The sequence below is a fragment of the Carassius gibelio genome, chromosome A17 (assembly GCF_023724105.1).
Source record: "Carassius gibelio isolate Cgi1373 ecotype wild population from Czech Republic chromosome A17, carGib1.2-hapl.c, whole genome shotgun sequence".
Taxonomy (NCBI): Eukaryota; Metazoa; Chordata; class Actinopteri; order Cypriniformes; family Cyprinidae; genus Carassius; species Carassius gibelio.
Genome location: NC_068387.1, coordinates 20272880 through 20291757, shown reverse-complemented (window position 1 = coordinate 20291757; position 18878 = coordinate 20272880). Strand labels below are relative to the sequence as shown.

Below are 18878 nucleotides of genomic sequence, written 5' to 3'. Positions count from 1 at the left end.
GATAGCCTAATATGTCTGATATGGTATATGGTCTGTCTTGAGTTTTAATTGGTCAATCTGACTTTTTCAGATTTTACCGGAATAAAGCCTTCAAGCTTTTTCAAGATTTTCAAAATTTCAGACTAGGCATTGCTAAAGTTTGTCAACACTTCCCAACCCAAAACACGTTCTATTAAGTTATCATTTCTACTACTGGGATGAAGTCCAGGACAGACCATCATGTAAAATATATAAAGATGGTTTGTTTTGTTGGTACCGTTTATATATACTTGCTGGTTTATCTGAAATAGCTTCTACCACAATAATAGACTGGCTCATTCAAACAGTCGCACAGCAGGTCAGTCCAAAATTGTACAGACAACATAGAAAGAAAAAAAAATGTGTGGAAATGTGTGTAGACTTTGTGATCAGAGGATCCTGTCTGTCCAACAGTAACAAGCACCAATTATTTCACAGGCAAACCTCGGTAAACAAAGCAAAGTGACCAGACTGAGGTGGTCAGTATCTGAAACTGAGAGCTCCCCTTATATAAACCTTATTCCGTTATTCAAATAAATACTTAATTAGTAGCCCATTTATAAAACTTTCCAACAAGCATAAGCAGTCACTGTTCAGTCTAAGGATGCTATGCCAGATATTTGGCCTTTATGTATAGCAAAACAAATCACCCCCATCAAAAAAGTTTTATAGCAACATAATAGTGTTGCCCATCCAAACCTTTTGTACACAGATAACCTCTCTGATTAGGCTAATGTGAACTTGACCATGACTAGTTGCTCAGAGGGACCTTCCTGCACTCCCGAGGTGCCTCTACAACATATGTCTAGCACTTGCCACTCTGTATGAGTTATGCAACCATATCTCTAGGAAAGCTCTCATTACACCATAGCCATGCAGATAATTTTTTTTAATGTGCATGTACATTTTGACACAAAAATGGCTGATTTTTACCTCTATATTCAAGTAATATTGAGATTATACACTGTATATAGTGTTTTGCTTTATAAAATGACAGTTTAACCATCATTCTATGATGAGTCAAGCAAGATTTTGCATCACACACCGACCCCCAGCTGAGTCACTTCTTTTGCATCTGTCATTCAAAGCCTATAGGGGAGGAAGCTATGCTAGGCTCCTCCCACTCCCATCTCCATTCTTTACACAGTGGGACAAGAATAATGGAAGCAATTAGCTACAGCAGAGGTCAAGAAGGAATCCCTAGAGAGCTGTAGTCATTAGACTAGCCTGTCTCTTGTCATATGCAATATGCTCAGCCCACAGTACTACAACAGCATTCACTACAGAAGTCGCTGTATCAAACCTCAATAGTGCACTAATTCCCTCTGGAGTTGCGTTGCAATATGTCCTGCACAGCACGAAAGCAAAGGTCTGGCATTTGTATTTTCGTACCATTTTGCCTTGTTTTTGCCGGAGCGTTCACGTATTTGACCCAGTTTGTCCTTTCTGAAATGATCAGATAATCAGAGTTTTGTCTCTTTTTTTCGTGCAAGCTTATCTAAAGCCACAGATGACTGGGAGCACAGATCAGCCAGTGCCTGCGATGGCCTGATAGCACAGTGTGACCTCTGACCTCCCGCTGAGCAGCCAGAGCCATTATTGTGCCTCACTGTAATCACAGTCAGCTGAGACTGCCGCAGAGGGGATTCACAAATAGAGGAGAGAGATAGCGGTGTGAGCGACCCTCAAAACAACTAAAACCTGCCTATTGACTGACCAATGAGGTTGTGACATTCATTCACCTGTTAACAAATTTAGATGTGAAGAGCTGAATAAAATAATTAAATAAAATATAAAATAAAATAAAGGTCAAATTTACAGTATTTACATAATGTTTTTACAATACATTTTGTTCACAGCAGTTTTTAAGGGATAAACAGGAAAATAATGATTCAATGATACAAACAAAATGAATTTAAAATCAAATATAAAATAAAATAACTATATACTATAATACAATAATAAAATCATATAATAAAAATAATGTATAAATCATTATTATATTGATTATATTATATTACTAGTAATTTAGGTTGTTATACAGTTGCTAAGTGGTTTTAGTCTGTGTAAGCTTGTGTATTTGCTTTAAATTAAATTTTAGCTTTAGATTTTGATAAACTACCCACCTTCCCCACTGAAACTAATAGCATAACCAAAAAGATAAATCGTATATAAATGTGAGTTTGTGAAACATTTGGAATTAAGCAGATTTCTGCATGAATACTTTCCTAATAAATATAAGGGGTTTTCAAAAGCGTGTGCGTGTTACAAAACTAAATACCTTCGATATCTCAAAGATAACTCAACAAATCCACGTTCAGACACACACTGGCAGACTGCACTGAATCAAATAAAGAGAAGGCTTGCTTTCCTGCGAGAAAAAAAAAACATAAATGTGTGTCTCACAGTATTTACTGCTGATAAATATAATAGTTTTCTTTAGCAGGAAAACCAATTAATATTTTTATAAATGAGTTTTCACATTATTCTTTTAGAGAAATCCTTTCTTTGCGGACCGTAATTATTCATCCTAGTGAGAATGGCGATCTTTTCTTAATTACACAAATACAAAATCATGTTCACCAATACAAAATGCCAACAGTTGAACATTCCTTAAATGAAAACTAAATTATTTTTCTGACCTTTGAGATTACTTTGAAATGAAAACGATGGGACGCATTCAATTGATCAACTGACTGTAAAGATATTTAAAAAGTAAAATGTAATGTTTCTTAAATAAATGCTGCTCGTTTATGAGAGAATTTTGAATATAATGTATTATGGTTTCCACAAAAATGTATAGCAAATGTTTCTTGAGCACAAAATCGGCATTTCAGAATGATTTCTAAAGGTTTATGCGACACTGAAGACTGGAGTAATGAATTAATTTCTCTTTTTTCAGATAAAAGATAAAATAAAAGTAAATTGCATTAAAGTGTTAACCAGTCCAGAACTAACCTATTAACTTTATCTTTAAACTAACAGATGTGATCAAGATGCACTCCAGATGAAAGTCAGCTCGACCCAGGACTGAATTGTGCTCTCTGAGGGAGATGTACTCTAAAGCAGCACAAGGCAACATCTTGCGTTTGTCCCCCTTCTCTTCTCCCCCCTTCCCACCGCTATAATCCACAAATAAAGAGTAACAAACCATTTAAATTCTCAAATAGATGAAGCAAAAAATATAAAGGAGCTGCCTCCCATGCTGAGCTAATTTGGAGACAGGGCAGCTGGAAATGTTCCCAGGCAGGCAAACCTTAAGATTCAGCCTTTTTCCTGAGATCTTCAGGGTCAGCATCCCAACTCTTCAAGCCAGAGAAACTGTGGGGGTCACGGACAATACCAGAGCATTTTACAGGAGTGAGCCTCACAGTGTTTCTCACAAACACATGTGCTCAACACACTTGGCAGCACGTCAGACAGACAGTCGCTTGGCAGTCCACCTACAAAACTTTATAAATCACTTCCATTAGGTCCAAGTAAGAGTAAGAGCCCAGAAGCAATGGACACATGGGAATGGGTTGCATATAATTGTGCAGCTTATAAGTGGTTGTTATAAATTGCAAAAAAAAAAAAAAAATTTCTATCAATTTCTTAAAATTAGCTTCATGTGTTTAAAAGTTTTAAACACATGAAACTAACAATGAACAATGTTTACAGAATACAGAATTTTAATATCTAGGTTAATAATTTTTTTTCCATACATCTAAATCTATTAATAACATTTTCAATTGCATTAATGTATAAATGAATGAATAAAATGGTGAACAAGGGAAAGAACATTTAGAAATTAACATTAACCTACATTGACAAATGCAGTTGAAATTTTCTTCATTGTAAGTTTATGATACTTTAACTAATGATATTTCCTAGGTCTAGGTAAATTACTTGTGGTAAACCAATATATTTGTTGGATTATTATATAAACTGGCAGATTTTTTAGATACAATTTGCCATTTTAAAATGAACAGGCATTGGGATAAATTGTTTAATAGGCCAATATTTGGTATTTTTAAAACCAACAACATCATAACCAGACATAAACCGATATGTATTCATATGTAATGTTTACACATGAACTACTGTTCAAAAGTCTGAGGCTGGTACATTTGTTAGATTTATGTTTTTGGAAGTCTCTATATGCTCACCAAAAATGCTTAAATATACAGCAAAAAGTGTCAAATTTGTAATCCTATTTTTCTTCGTTTCTCTTTTGTATTTTAATAGATTTTAAATTTAAAAGAACAATATATTTGAAATGGACATATAGAAAAAAAAATGTAAAAGGCAAATAATCACATAGATATGTTTAACAGTAAATTAAGCAAATTACTATTCTACATTCTATTGGCTTGCAAACATTTGTACACAGTACACAGTTGTTATATGCAAAATGCTTAATTTTGAGGTATTGTCACTATACAAATGAACTTTTCATTGCTATACAAGCATACAGTATGCTAGAACTACAGTACACTTTATAAACGAACACCCACTATTAACTACAATTACTAATGAGCTGTTAATATATTGACCACCAATTGAGACCATGAAATACTGAATGTAATCTCAATCGAGTGCTTTGAAGGCCACAACATACAATCTCCTGGGCAATGCATCAACAGGATCTTCTTGCACTGTCACCATCACAGCCCTTACTTCCTTTATCTCGCTCTCGCTCTCTCTCAGGTTACAGGGACGGGTGAAGAGCATCTTCAAGTGCTTCTTCTAAGAGGCTTCCTTAAGAGGGGCCACTGAACTGCATGCAGTTGAAGCCTCTAGAGCAAAAATTGAAAAGAGAAAAGCATAGAGACAGGAGAGAATTGATTACACCTGGTCTAGCGTTAACCGCCATTGTGCCTGGCTCTCACGAATCCCATTGTAATAATTGCACAATAATTGCTCATCATAAAAGACCATCTTGAAATCAAGGTCTCGTCAGAGTGACTCCACAAAAGACTTCTTTATCATTTCACACATTGTTCTCTGAGGTACTCGTTTCAATTTCTACATGAGGCGCTGTGAATAAAACATAACATATTATGAGTGATTGCAACAGCTAATTTGCCAAACTCTCTATAGACTGTGGAAACTCCCGGAGGAAGATGTTCCTAATTTTTCTGGCAGTTTGCAAGCTTGTGAATCTCTCGACTGTGGGCTGAAACTCTGACAGGCCTCTCATTCACACACCGTCTCGGAAACGACACAGCAGGCCCTCGGGGAGCTCACTCATGCACACGCATTGGGAAAAGCGACGATCCCAAAGGCTTCCAATCACCAGCCGCATATGCCATGACATACATTACCCTACTGCTGCAGCACTGACAGTCCAGAATACTTGCAGCCATTACATCTCTAGCTTCCTGCAAAGAACAACTTGGAGTAAGCATGATGACTTGAAAAGGTTTCAGACCGGGGTAATTCCATGATCCAAGCAATTATAACACTCAAGCACATCCTAAAGAACAAGGATGTCAAGATTTTGGAAGGTCCATATGTGCAGAAGAATCAGATGCCGTTTTCAAAAAAACAATTGTGAGGGCTGTGCGTTTCTGCAGCCTGAGGGCCTGCTGTGACGAATGCTGACATTTTTACAAGGAGCGTTTAAGAGCCAAATGTTTCATCTGGGAGGTTTAAAAAGCAAATTAACTCAGATCTCTAGCCTTGGGGCATCTGGCTAATTTGATTTGGTGTGGAGGTGGAACACTGATGGGGTCGCTGTTCATTTTTTAAATTTTTTTTTTTGTTACTGTGTAGGAACAGTACTAGGAACCAATTTGCAGGAGCCAATATTTTGGGGCTTTTTACTCATTTTTATTGAATGTAGTAAGTAAACTACTGTAAAGGTAAGTTACTGTAACTTATTAGGTAGAGAACTGGAATTAAATGAAGACATGATACAGGCGTCACGTCTGCAATTTCTGAGCAGCAGCATTAGTGTTACAAATAAAAACAGATTTTCATATTTGGGAATTACCAATTTTTCATTAAGAGCTTTCAAATACAATAAAACATTTAGTTCTTTTTACTGAAACAAAAACATACAAAACGAACAGTGTAATTCAATTCACAATCAAATGACTCTGACAGTTCTGGCTAAACAATCAAAAACACACAATGTGAACAGTGTAGTCTGATTCACAAACAAAATGACTCTTATGAATCAGTTCTTGTTAAGGAATCAAAAGCATAAGGTGACTAGTGTAATTTAATTTGTGAACAAATTACTATTATAAACCAATTGTTGTTAAGGAATCAAAACCATACAATGTGACGAGTGCAATTCGATTCACATAATTGACTCTTATGAACCTGTTCTTGTTAAGGAACCAAAAATAGACATTGTGACCAGTGTAATCCAATTCACAAACAAAAGCAGCTCTTTTAATTAATAGTTCATAAAAATGAATTACCATTTTGAATTCATTCAAATGCACCCATCAGAATGGTTACTGAATCGACATCTGACTCAGGTGAACTGCAAGTTATCATTATTTTCAGTGATGTCTGTGTTGAAATGAAGAAAGTCACAACTCTTCACAGAGTAGATCACAGTAAGAGACTGTTGACACCAACATTACAAAAAAGCATAAATATGAAGTAAAGTACAGCAGTTACTACTTACTCTCAGAACCACATCTATTTCTTTTCAACATCCCTGAACACAACTGTAAAAAAAACACACTCAACATCTATGAAAATAATTGCTCTTTATTATTTATTGAATTGAGAGTTTTTTTCAAAATTTCTAAACATTCAAATTCAGGCAAGACAGATAAGTATTATTAGTTTTGGCTCCTTTCATTTCTTTTGAAAAGTAGCCAAGGCTACATTAAAAGTCCAGACGTGACAAGCTAATAGCCACATCAGTGTTCCTTCCAATATATAACAGCAGGTGGTCACTGCCAATAACCTTTGTATTGCACAGTATGGAGCCACATGGTACAGCGACCTCATTTACAATTCAAAGAGCTTTGCATTCAACTGTGTTCTGGAGGATGTTTCTCATCTGCCTGCTTTCATGTTGTACGCAGTCATTTTGAAGACATTTGGCAGGAATAATAAGAAGGTTTCTTACACAATTGCATATGTATAATCACAAGCAACATACTTTTTGTGATGATGAGCGCCATACTGCTGCCATCTCCTGACACTATAATGGCTGTGGTAAGCTCACATTTCCCCGCTGTCTCTGAGGTATAATTAAAACTTCTTGTAATCATTTTTCCCCTTTAAGATCCAAACACTGAAACGCCTACCATAGAAACTAGCAACATTTGAAATGCACAAGGAAGTTCAATGATTAACAAAAGGACAGGGGTTTCAAATCGCCCTTCATATCACTGGGAATCATAGCGGTAGTCACACAACAAATCATCTTTTTTTTATATCTTTTTCTATACTATTCTACACTTCGTATTGCCTACAAGGAATATCCTTTCACGCAACGGTAAGCTTATATTAACTTTTTTTTTATTATTTAATTTATTGCATGCAGGCATCATTTACTCATACTTACGTAATTTTCAACCAATTTGAACTTCAGCAGAACACAAAAGAAGACATTCATAAGAATGTTCACGCTGCTCTTTTTCCAGCAAAACACAGAGGGGTGGTCAAGCTCCAAAATGACAAGGGCACTAAATGTCTAGTACGACAACATTCCACATCACTCCTTATCTTCTAAAGGCGTAAGTTACCATTATACGAATTACAGTAACATACGAATGGACCAGTAAGTCATAATAATGACTAACAATTTCAATGTGCCTTTTTACAAAACATAATTTTTTGCATTCTATGGAAGAAACGTTGTATAGGTTGTGTAGGCTCACTAGTGGAATCAGTAAGATTTAACCTGCAATTATGACAAAGGGTTGTTAACGTCTTAAAAGTGCTTTGCACATATCACCTAGTGAGTGCTAACGTATTTCATGGACGCACTGGAACACTCTGGATTCAAATGTGAAAAACTAAGAAATTGCATGTCAGCATGCAGCTATTGAAAGTTGCCAAACCAGCATGCATGAAAAGTGTCATAATTAGTCATTACTTGTGCTGTTAAGTGCATAACCTCTTTTCAGCCTACTTCAGATCTGAACATTGGGCCATTAAATTCAGCCTTTCTTGAGAAATGGATCAGCATTACAAGCCTAGAATCAAAATGTAGGGTATTTGAGAAGGCAGAGCCCTTTTGAAAAGAAATGTGAAGATGCCTTTGACCTAAACACAGAAAGCTTGGGACTGACAGCCGAGTCATAGAGTGTTGTGACTGTTTTCTGATGTTAATTACATTGAAAGAAGCTGTAAAACAAGCCACAAGACTCTGCTCCATGAATGGGGAAGTAGGCACAGCTGGGGCGCTTATAATCAGAGGCAGAGCGTCAAACAAAGAGATTAAATATCTTTTTACAGCACTAAATAAATCAACTTCTCTTGGAGCCACATTCCCTCACACTGACGAGTATCTCACATAACTGACTTTTTTTTCCCTTGTCACTTGCTATACATTTGGTGTTTTTGGTGTGTTTATTTGAATCAAGCAGCTTTTGTAAATGTTACATTATGTACTGTATGAGCAGTCTCAATCATATAATCACCAATCTCGCCGTTAAGTACACCGCTCCTGTTGATGGACGGGTATAGGTAAGAACCCGAAAATACCATATGACCATAAATGTGTTAAAAAGGAACACTTAACCCAAAAACATACAGTCTGTGAAAATTGAATCGCCAATATGTTGTTCTAACCTGTTCAACTTGCTACAGTGGAACACAAATGGAAACATTTTAAAGATACACTTACAATGAATGAGGACTGAAGATTTCCTTTAAAAAAAAGGGTAACACTTTCTATGAAGCCGTATTTATAATACATTATAAGGGTATTCTTAAGGCATTATACTGCATTATAAAAAAAAAAAAACTTAGAATATGTTGTATCGTCTCATGAATATTCATAACACTTAATAATATTTGACACTCTAATGAGAAGTAGTTGGCATATAGTTGCAAAGTTGCTTATAGTTGATTAATTAGGGGAGCATCAAAATAAAATTTAACCATATAAAACACTGCATTTTTTTCAGTTGGGGAATTAAGCTCACATCAATTAACATAAGCTCCACACTAAAATAACACTCAACATCTAACCACTCACAAGCTGTAGTAAGATACCGTACAGATCTTAAATAAACAATGTGAAGATATGACACAGTCCATTATACTGTACATGAAGTAGATTTAATAGGTGTTAATTGTGTGTTATAAATAATCATACTCTTAAACTTGTAACCACAAATACGTAAGTATTATGATGTATTATAATTGTTGTTAGGATTATTCATGAATTGATATAACATATGTTTTTTTTTTTTTTTTCTTTTATAATGCATTATGCATTCATTAGAATGCCTTAAGAATACCCTTATAATGTATTATAAATACGGGCTTCATAGAAAGTGTTACCAGAAAAAAAGTCACCAGAAAAGAATCAAAGTACAGTAATACCATAGTAGTTACTATCTTTGCATAAGAAAAAAGACAAAAATGTAAGTAAATATTTGGAAGAAAGACTTCATAGGGGGTTTAAACTAAATGGGGAATGAGTACATGATTTTCAGTTTTGGGTGAACTATTCCTTCAAATTCATGTCATTAGCTGATACAGTAGTGAAAACTTGGGCACTAGATATTTATTCTGTAACCTATATCCAAAGGTCTAACACAAATATGAATGGAAGGCACTTAACAAAAATGCAATTTAGTGGTCAATGATAATCATATCAAAAGAGTTTACCAATTCACAAGTATAATTAAATCCTAAATATTTACTGAAAGACTATCCTAAAAAATATATGTGGATAATTGGTATTAGAAATAATATATTAATCAAAAATAAAAATAAAAACATTTTACTAATTAAAAGCAATATTAGAATCAATCTACTACTATCTTATTATTAAAATAAATAAATACATACATACATAAAGCAAACAAAATACAAATTTTCAAACTTCAAATTAAAACATTCTATCCCTTTCTCCTAAGTGAAAAGTTGCACCTAGACTTGTAGACCTTGTAGGTAAATATTTTAAGGTTTTGTAAAGTTCTACTTTATGTATGGTTTGGAAATTTTTAGCTAGTTTAGGTTCCAAATCTTCACAAATGTGAATTCTCTGCAATCACACATTATATATATATATATATATATATATATATATATATATATATATATATATATATATATATATATATATATATATATATATATATATTCAATTATATTATATTAAATAGACCTGTAATTTATTTTCCTGCATTATTTTATCTGTTGTAAAATCAACTGTGGCGTTCTCATGAAATGCATTTATAATAAAAGATGACGTGATCACACTTGACATGACTGAGGGCACCAGTACAGCCTTTGAAGCTAATGCAAAAGAAACTGTAATGGGGAACAATGTTTGGCATCACACAAGAAAAAGATATGCAATCACTTTTAGCAGTGTTATGGTCCTTTTCAGAGCAGAGCCAGTGTGTTGGGTGGATGAATGGCATGCTAATGGAGCAGATATTCACGCTGAGGAGATGGAGAGATAACATTCTGCTGTGGGGCGTATGGGAGAGAAACTCTGGTGAGTGAGATAATGCAGTGTTTATGGTAATATTTTAATCTCTTATCATGCTAGAGGAGAAACCCAGAGGGTATTTATCAGCTTTTGAACTGACGTACCACTGCTTTATTCATTTTATCATCTTTTTTAAAGAACAAAACAAAAAAGCTATTCCAATCTTCGTAGTGCATTATCAAAAGCAACAAGAGATGGCTTTTGCTTTCTTTTTCACTCTTTCCTTTTCCATGATTGATGTGTCATTTTTAAATTTCATTTTTCTAAATGTCAGCCAAAGACAGTTTTGTGATGTGAAATTCTAGTATTTAAAGTAAGCAAGGTGGTTATATTATTAAAGGAATAGTTTACACAAACAAGAAAATTTGCTGAACATGTACTCACCATCAGACCATCCAAGAAGTAGTTTCTTTCTTCATCTTAACAGAATTTGATCATTTTTTGCATTCCATCACTTGCTCACGAAATGGATCTCCAGCAGTGAATGGATGTCATTAGAATTATTTCAAACAGCTGAAAATATATTACAATACTCCAGTAATCCACACGACAGTCCATCAATTAATGTCTTGTGAAGCCAAAAGAAAAGAAACAAATCAAGGCATTTTAACTTTAAACCACTTCTGGTCAAAATGTGAGTGCATAATCCTTAATAATGCATTCACCATTGAAAAAGTCCACCCCCTATTGTCCTCTCACACCAAAATCCACCAATTCATTAGGTTAGAATTGTTCTGAGCTGTTTTCACTTGCTTGATCTGTGCATATTTCATCTCCTGATTCAGAGGAAATGACTATCACTGGAAAAAGCAATATTATGGCTAGATGAGTCCCATTGAACAATGTTTTTAAATTTAAATGTCTTGTTGGATTACAAACACAGGGTTTTTTCATAGAATGTTAATTGATAAACTGGAGTTGTGTGGATTACTTGTGGATTTTTCTTTTTAATCAGATGTTTGAACTTTCATTCTGTCTGACGGCACCCATTCACTGCAGAGGATCCATTGGTGAGCAAGAGATGTAATGCTAAATTTCTCTAGATCTGTTCCGATGAAGAAACACCCTCCATGCCATCCATGATGTAAATGAGTTTAAGCGCATTTTTCAACAAATAAAATGTCTTGGTTGAGCAATTCCTTTAAACCTTTCAATATAAAGCTCCTTAGTGATAAGTACAAAAAAGGCCAAACAAACATAAGTCAGTCACTTCTGCTACTTCACATTTAAAACACAAAATGTATCCTATTTATGAATTTATCCTCATTAACAAACTGCAAAAATGTTTATGTTGAAAGTCTGGTAAGGAACTGTCTCGAGATGCACCACAGTGTAGTGCACCAAAGAGCAGTACAGTAGAGTATTCTCTTCAGGGCCGAGTGGACAGATTGTCGAGTCATTTCTACAGCACATTCCAGATTCACACTGTAGGACCACATATGCCACCGCAAATGCTACAGTTCCGTTTCATTTCTCATTTTTTATTACTGAAAAAAAAAAAAAACTTGCAGCCTCCAAGTAAACTTGGCTATTCACTTTATGATGAAAAGGCACATGTACTACATTGGCTGTTAGAATCAGTATAATAATGGATTACTTGCCATAGCTGTTACCGAAAAAGTGAAGTCTATCATTTCTCCAATTCAAGCAGCATCAAAAGTAATTGTACAACTGGGAAAAAGAAGGAAACACACACACACGGGAGCATAAGTAAATGCATACATAAAATTAATAAAAAAAAAAAAGCTTGGTCTTGGGCCAAATTGTTGGTGTTGGTGTAATGGGTTTGGCATGGAATGACTGTGATTGTAGAGAACAGCACATGGATACAGGAAGCACTGGGACAGCATGGATCAAATCGTGACTCAACCCTCCACGAAAACAAAAACAAAAATTGGATTTACAATAATGCAATGCAAAAAAAAAACTTTCGGGTGATTTAAAAGCAAACTTTTATTTTCTTGTAATGATACGAAAGAACAAAGAACAACCAAAGAAAGAATGCGCTAACAGAAAAGAGAAAGAAATTATGAAAAACGAACGAATGGACAAATGAAAGAAAGAACAAGCAATCGCAAGAATAAACAAAGAAACAAAATAACACAACTAAAACGAATGAACAAAATACAAGAATGAATGAACAAATAAAAGTGTAAACTAACATAAGAAAGCAAGCAAGAAAGAAAGAATGAATATTGGAGCAGGGTGATTAATCACAGCTGCCGTCCCAGCGAGTGTTTCGGTTCGCCTTTCTCCTGCAGCCCCTTCGTCTGTGCTTGCAGGATGGGAGCGGTGGGCTGCTGAAACACGCCCCCTATGATGCCACACATCCAGCACATCATTAGAGGAAATGATGCACATTTACATGCTCGGCTGGCCATTGTGTCATTGAGAATGAAGCAGCAGCGGTGGCGCTTTCCATGGGATCCACCCCCTTTCCACAGCACTGATTCCTTCGCCCAATCGAGCGCACACACTCATAGGCTGGGACTCGCCTGCCATCTGTTGTTTAATGGTCTCCTGTAATGGATCCCTGCTCCATGAGCCCAGTCTTCTTTCTAAGGGACAAGTGCAGACCTACAGGCCACAGGTCTGCTCACATTGAAAGCTACAGGTGCATGGTGGACTCTAGCTGGACTCTAGTGAACAAGAAGAAGAGAACAATTCCCTTCTGAGGGACCATCATCATATTTGAGGGCTCTTGTTTAATGTGCAGAATAATATATATATATATATATATATATATATATATATATATATATATATATATATATATATATTGGCTGTTATCGGCGTTAACATGCTGCTTTAATGTGAGACTCTTATCGGGTGATTAAAAAAAAAATTCTCGGTTAATCTATTCTCAAAGTTGGGTTGGGAGCTGGGTCTATACTATGCGAGCTATGATGACTTTCACCTTGATATTTTATTGTGGACGTATGACGTTATTTCCCTGTCAAATGTCGAGAGCGCATTATTGTAGTGTGAAAGTACATTAATATAATGCATGAGCGCGAATCTCTCTGCTCGCACGCAGGAACTGAGCGCGCGCTCTCAGATACACGTTGCTCTTGTAAGAATTTTCTCTGGGCTCGCTCAGAGAATATGCCTGCACTTAAAACGTGGTCATACACGCTTACTTTAAGCGAAGAGGAGAAATTAGCGATTGCGCTGAACATGTCTTAAGTGTAGATTCGCACTCCGCACATTATATTCCGCACTCGAGGAGAGAGATTTGCACTCGGGCACATTATATTCCGCGCTCGAGCAGAGAGATTCGTGCTCGCGCATTATATTAATGTACTTTCGTGCTACAATAATGCGCTCTCGACATAGTTTCACACATACTCCGTCTGCAGTGTGTATGCAGTCCGTGTGCGTTTCGTATGTGGTGCAGAAGCAGTACGGACTCATACTCATTGTGCTTTCACACAGGATGCCTTTGCAGTCTGCTTTCTCGATACGTGAACGATCGCTGCACTGCTGCAGACGCAACAAACCTGGAATGCACTGACGGACCGCAACCACGTGAACGCTGGAATCCATTAACATGGGTGCCTAAAAAAATACGCAAGGCATACGCACTGCAGACGGAGTATGTGTGAAACAAGCGTAAGGTTGTTTGCACCTTTTTACAATGTGGAATTCGTTTACAGCTTTCTCAAGCAGTTTGTGATGCATTTTGGAAACAGGAGATGAATCCCTGGTCTAATGCACCACCTGGCTTGAGAAACCCATTCTCAAAGACTTAACGTTACTTTTAGTCATTATTTGATTTGGGTAACACACATATTCTGAATGCCTTTGGCAGAATTTAAATGAGTCATTTTAATCTAGATTAATCTAGATTAATTCCAAGATTACAGTGAGATTAATCTAGATTAAAAAAAAAAAAAATCTACGTCCACCATTAATATATATATATATGTGTGTGTGTATATATATATATAAATTGTACTCTATAATTTAAAACAATAATAATAATAAAAATAGCATTGGTGAGCATAATATATAATTTACAGTGACATTTAAATTAGTGCTGTCAAATGATTAATCGCGATTAATCTAAATCAAAATTTTTTTTTTTTTTTTTTTTTTTTTTACATGTGTGGGTATATTTATTGTGTATATATAAATGCTCACACATGCATGTATATATTTCAGAAAAATATGTTATGTTTATATATTAAATATATCTATATATGATATAAATTATGTGAATATAAATATACAATGTAAATATTTTCGAAATATATGCTGTATGTGTGTGTATTTATATATACATAATATATATGCACAATACACACACATATATTATGTAAACAAAAGCTTTTCTTTTGGATGCGATTAATTACGATTAATCGTTTGACAGCACTTATTGAAATAAAACTATACAATTGTGAAATTTTAATTAAATAAAATAATAAATTAGAATTACTTTTAAACAAAACTCTGTCCCCCTCAAGGGCATAGCTGAGCTAATGGTTCGGGACGTTTGCAAAAGAATATTAGGTGAGGAAGGAAAGAGATGGGATGAGCAGAGATGGGATCTATTTATACCAGGCTGAAAGAGCGGTTAAGAACTTCATCTCATAGCTCAGATTGCTCAACTGAGGAGGGATTTGACAAGAAGCTACGTGTCGATTAGAGATTATATTACATGCTCCGGTGCAGAAAAAAAGTGATGATGTGACCAAACAGTGACATTAAATACAATATTGTGGAAGGGTCTTACAGAGATCCTGGACTCAACGTGAACCTGTGCGGGCGAGAGGATATTTATGAAGGTGAGGTGTTTTCATTTAAATGACAGCTTAAAGAACATTTCTCTATAGCAATGATAGAAAACTAGGGAAAACCACAGACTGACACGTCTGTCTTTGCTAAAGAAGAGAACTGCAGTGGTGAGGTAGATAACAAATGTGGCCAACCTCTCTTGTACAGCCCACTGTCTCACAAAAGGTTAATTGAGTCTCCTTTGAATAATGAGTGGCAGGGCCTTTCTGTGGTTAACCATATGAAAGCATCTTTTAAAACTATCTTCAAGTAAAACTGACCATGCAAGGCCTATCTAAGGCCTATCACATCCTCAGACTCTGATGTAACGCCTATATGAATCTGGCTGTGATCAGGTGGTACAGCGGTCACATGGTCCAAGTCAGAGCTCTCAGAACAAGTTGTAATTACGAGTTGATAATGAACATGATAATGTTGCATAATTCACGCATAATTCAGCAAGAGCAAGAGATGTTGTCATCTCGGAATTACGATAATAATCACATGAAGTGAATGAATCTTAAATTACTGATAGTTAGTGTTAAGGATTTCAACAAAGTTTGTCCTTTTCTGGCATGAATACTCATTTTAAGTTGTGCGTCTTGTTGCGCTATTACTTTTCTAAACTAGTGGACGATAAAACCAGCAAACAAATCCCAAAAACACACACTGCTAAATGAATCCAGGCCATATTTTGGGAAAAGAACATCAAAAGCACTTGAGTGTGTCTTTATCATTTACATTTTCTTAAATTTGAAGACCTGCTATTATTATCGATGTGTTATTAATTATTAATAACACAGTACATACTTCTATTTGTTAACAAACAGTGCCTAAGGCTCATGGTTGAGAGTCCTTGCTCAGATTGTTGTCTGAACATTCTTTGGCCCCACTGTGGCCTCAAATCTAGGTAGTGTTGAGTAATTAGCTCCATTTTTCAACAGAAAGTGATAATTACTTTTAATAAATATTTGCATAATTGAACTACTAAGTGCCTCATCTTTTTTTCAGTCCCTCTACCCAACCCTCCCTTACACTGTGCTGGAGGTTAATGCTGTTCACATGCACACAACATTCCTCGAGGCTTCTAAAGAATAATAACTGTTCTTTTGTTTTGTGCAGAGAGATGTCATACATTAAGGTTATAATAAAAGCTTTGAATCGCTATTACATAACAGGGATTTTATTACTAATTATATATATATATATATATATATATATATATATATATATATATATATATATATATATATATATATATATATATATATATATATATATATATATATACAATATATAAATACTTAAGTGCATACATATATTTTCATGTACAATCTCAGTGGCTTTCTACTAAGCTGAGAGTGCATAAAGCAGAGGCCTGGCTTTATTAACTGGAAATCTCATGAAATAACATTTCAGTTGCTCAGGAGCTGAAAGAAGAGTGAATTAAAGAGATAGAGTGAAGGCAAGCTGAGAGGAAACCAAAACCAGTGTCTGTCTTCCTCCCCACCCCTTTGTGATATCAATAATTCCTTATCTAAATGGATCCAGAGCCGCCCGTAACAGCTTTTTGATTTTGTGCGAGACCATGCCAGGCCTCATAAATAAATATGTGGGATGGTGGGGGAATTCTGGGATGCTGTAGTTTACCTCACAGTGCAGGAGGCTCTCGCTAAAAGCCCTGGCAGAGACTCAGTTTGAAGGGCACTGCCAACCAGTCACGGCACAGCACACTGGATATTACAGCCCAGTGGCGTATGGTAGACTTCTGTAATGAGGAGGCAGTTTCCTTCTCTGGGCTTGGCTTTTTAAGTTGGATGTAAACTAATATATGGATATTCAGAAATTCTATGTTTATAGCATTTTTAAATTTAAGGCACATAGACAGCATTTACCTTGCAGTATTAAGAGTAAACCAGCACTAAAGATGATAAAAAAAAAACACAATTTAATAAATATATTAACACTATTATTAAACTCCAATTATATATATATATATATATATATATATATACAATTTGAGTATACAAAAATAAATTGATACATACAAATATATATATATATATATATATATATATATATATATATATATATATATATATATATATATATATATATATATATATATATATATATATATATTAAAATAATAATTACATAAGGGTCTGCAGACAAAATATTATAATAGCCTCAATGTTTGCTAGTGATCAGAGCCAGATGTCTGAGAGCCAATCATCTGGGTGAATACAAGCATATGACTTGTTAAAGTAAAGACACATGATTTTTTTTTCTAAATAAATACATTAAAAACAAACAAAAAAGTATGTTTTTTTTTTTTTTTTTTTTGGACATTTTCCAAATTTTACCTGCATCTTCATGTTTCCAGTCACTATTTGGTATGCAATATCCCAAAATTCACATCCAAATACATGGATCAAAACCTAGCTAATAATAGAGTTACCTTTATGGTTTAATTTTGTATTGTTTATTTTTATTTTCTGACATACATTTTCCTGAGAACACGCTACTACCTTATTTTTTCCTCAAAAAAACATGCCTGCCAAAGCCTGATGAATGATGTTCATTAAAAACACTTGCGTTGACCTGACACAGAGCATACAGAGACGCATTATTCTTGCACAACATTAGATTATTCTTGCACAACATTAGGAGCGCAAGTCTCACCTAATCTACACATCCACACACTCACACGACGAAATGATAATGGAATGAGCAAGAGACAAAAGGAGAAAGCCAGAAAATGGGGGGTGGGGACTTTTATTGTGACACAGAGGCAGACGGATTATTCTCCCGCTGCACTGAGCCCAACGAGCCGTGACGGGTCCATCTCCAGTTCCCGACACACAAAACAGCGGCGTCTCAAATGCTTCTTATTTCGCAGCACACACACAGTGAGAAAAAAAACTTAAAAACGAAACCTCCGCAAGCCAGTCGCGACCTGGATAGAATTACGTAATGTTGCAGCCAGTGCGGCTGTCATACGGCAGGGAGGGATGGGGGTTGTGAGATAGAGAGAGAGAAAAATGGGAGGCGGGGAGGCAGTGAAGCAAGAAGTCAGACTGATCTATTAGAGCTCATAATTACAATAATAAAACTGTAAAGATGCAGTCATCACCCCAGAGGCGTCGGGTACAATCGTAGCCCTCTCAAGGTCAGACGAGGGAGGGCCGCTCTTTAACGGTTACCTGCTCAGACTCCGGGTGAGTGATTACAGGTTTGAAATGTCCTTCTCATTCAAGGTCATTCTGCCAGAACTGGGAAATTTTGTGACATTGACTGTACCTGAAATAATAAAATGCAATGGGATTTGCTTTGCCACAATATGAGAATGCTTTAAAAAGACTAGAAGAGAGAGAAAAAAGCTGCTAGATTATTGCTTAAAGGAATAGTTCACCAAAACAAAAACAAAAACAAATTGTGAGTACATTTCGGC

The 18878-nt window shown here is 35.5% G+C and overlaps 1 pseudogene; it reads right to left on the bottom strand.

The window, feature by feature from the left end:
• The window catches only part of LOC128031718 (aarF domain-containing protein kinase 1-like), a 96761-nt pseudogene that overhangs the window by 45110 nt on the left and 32773 nt on the right, over positions 1 to 18878 (bottom strand).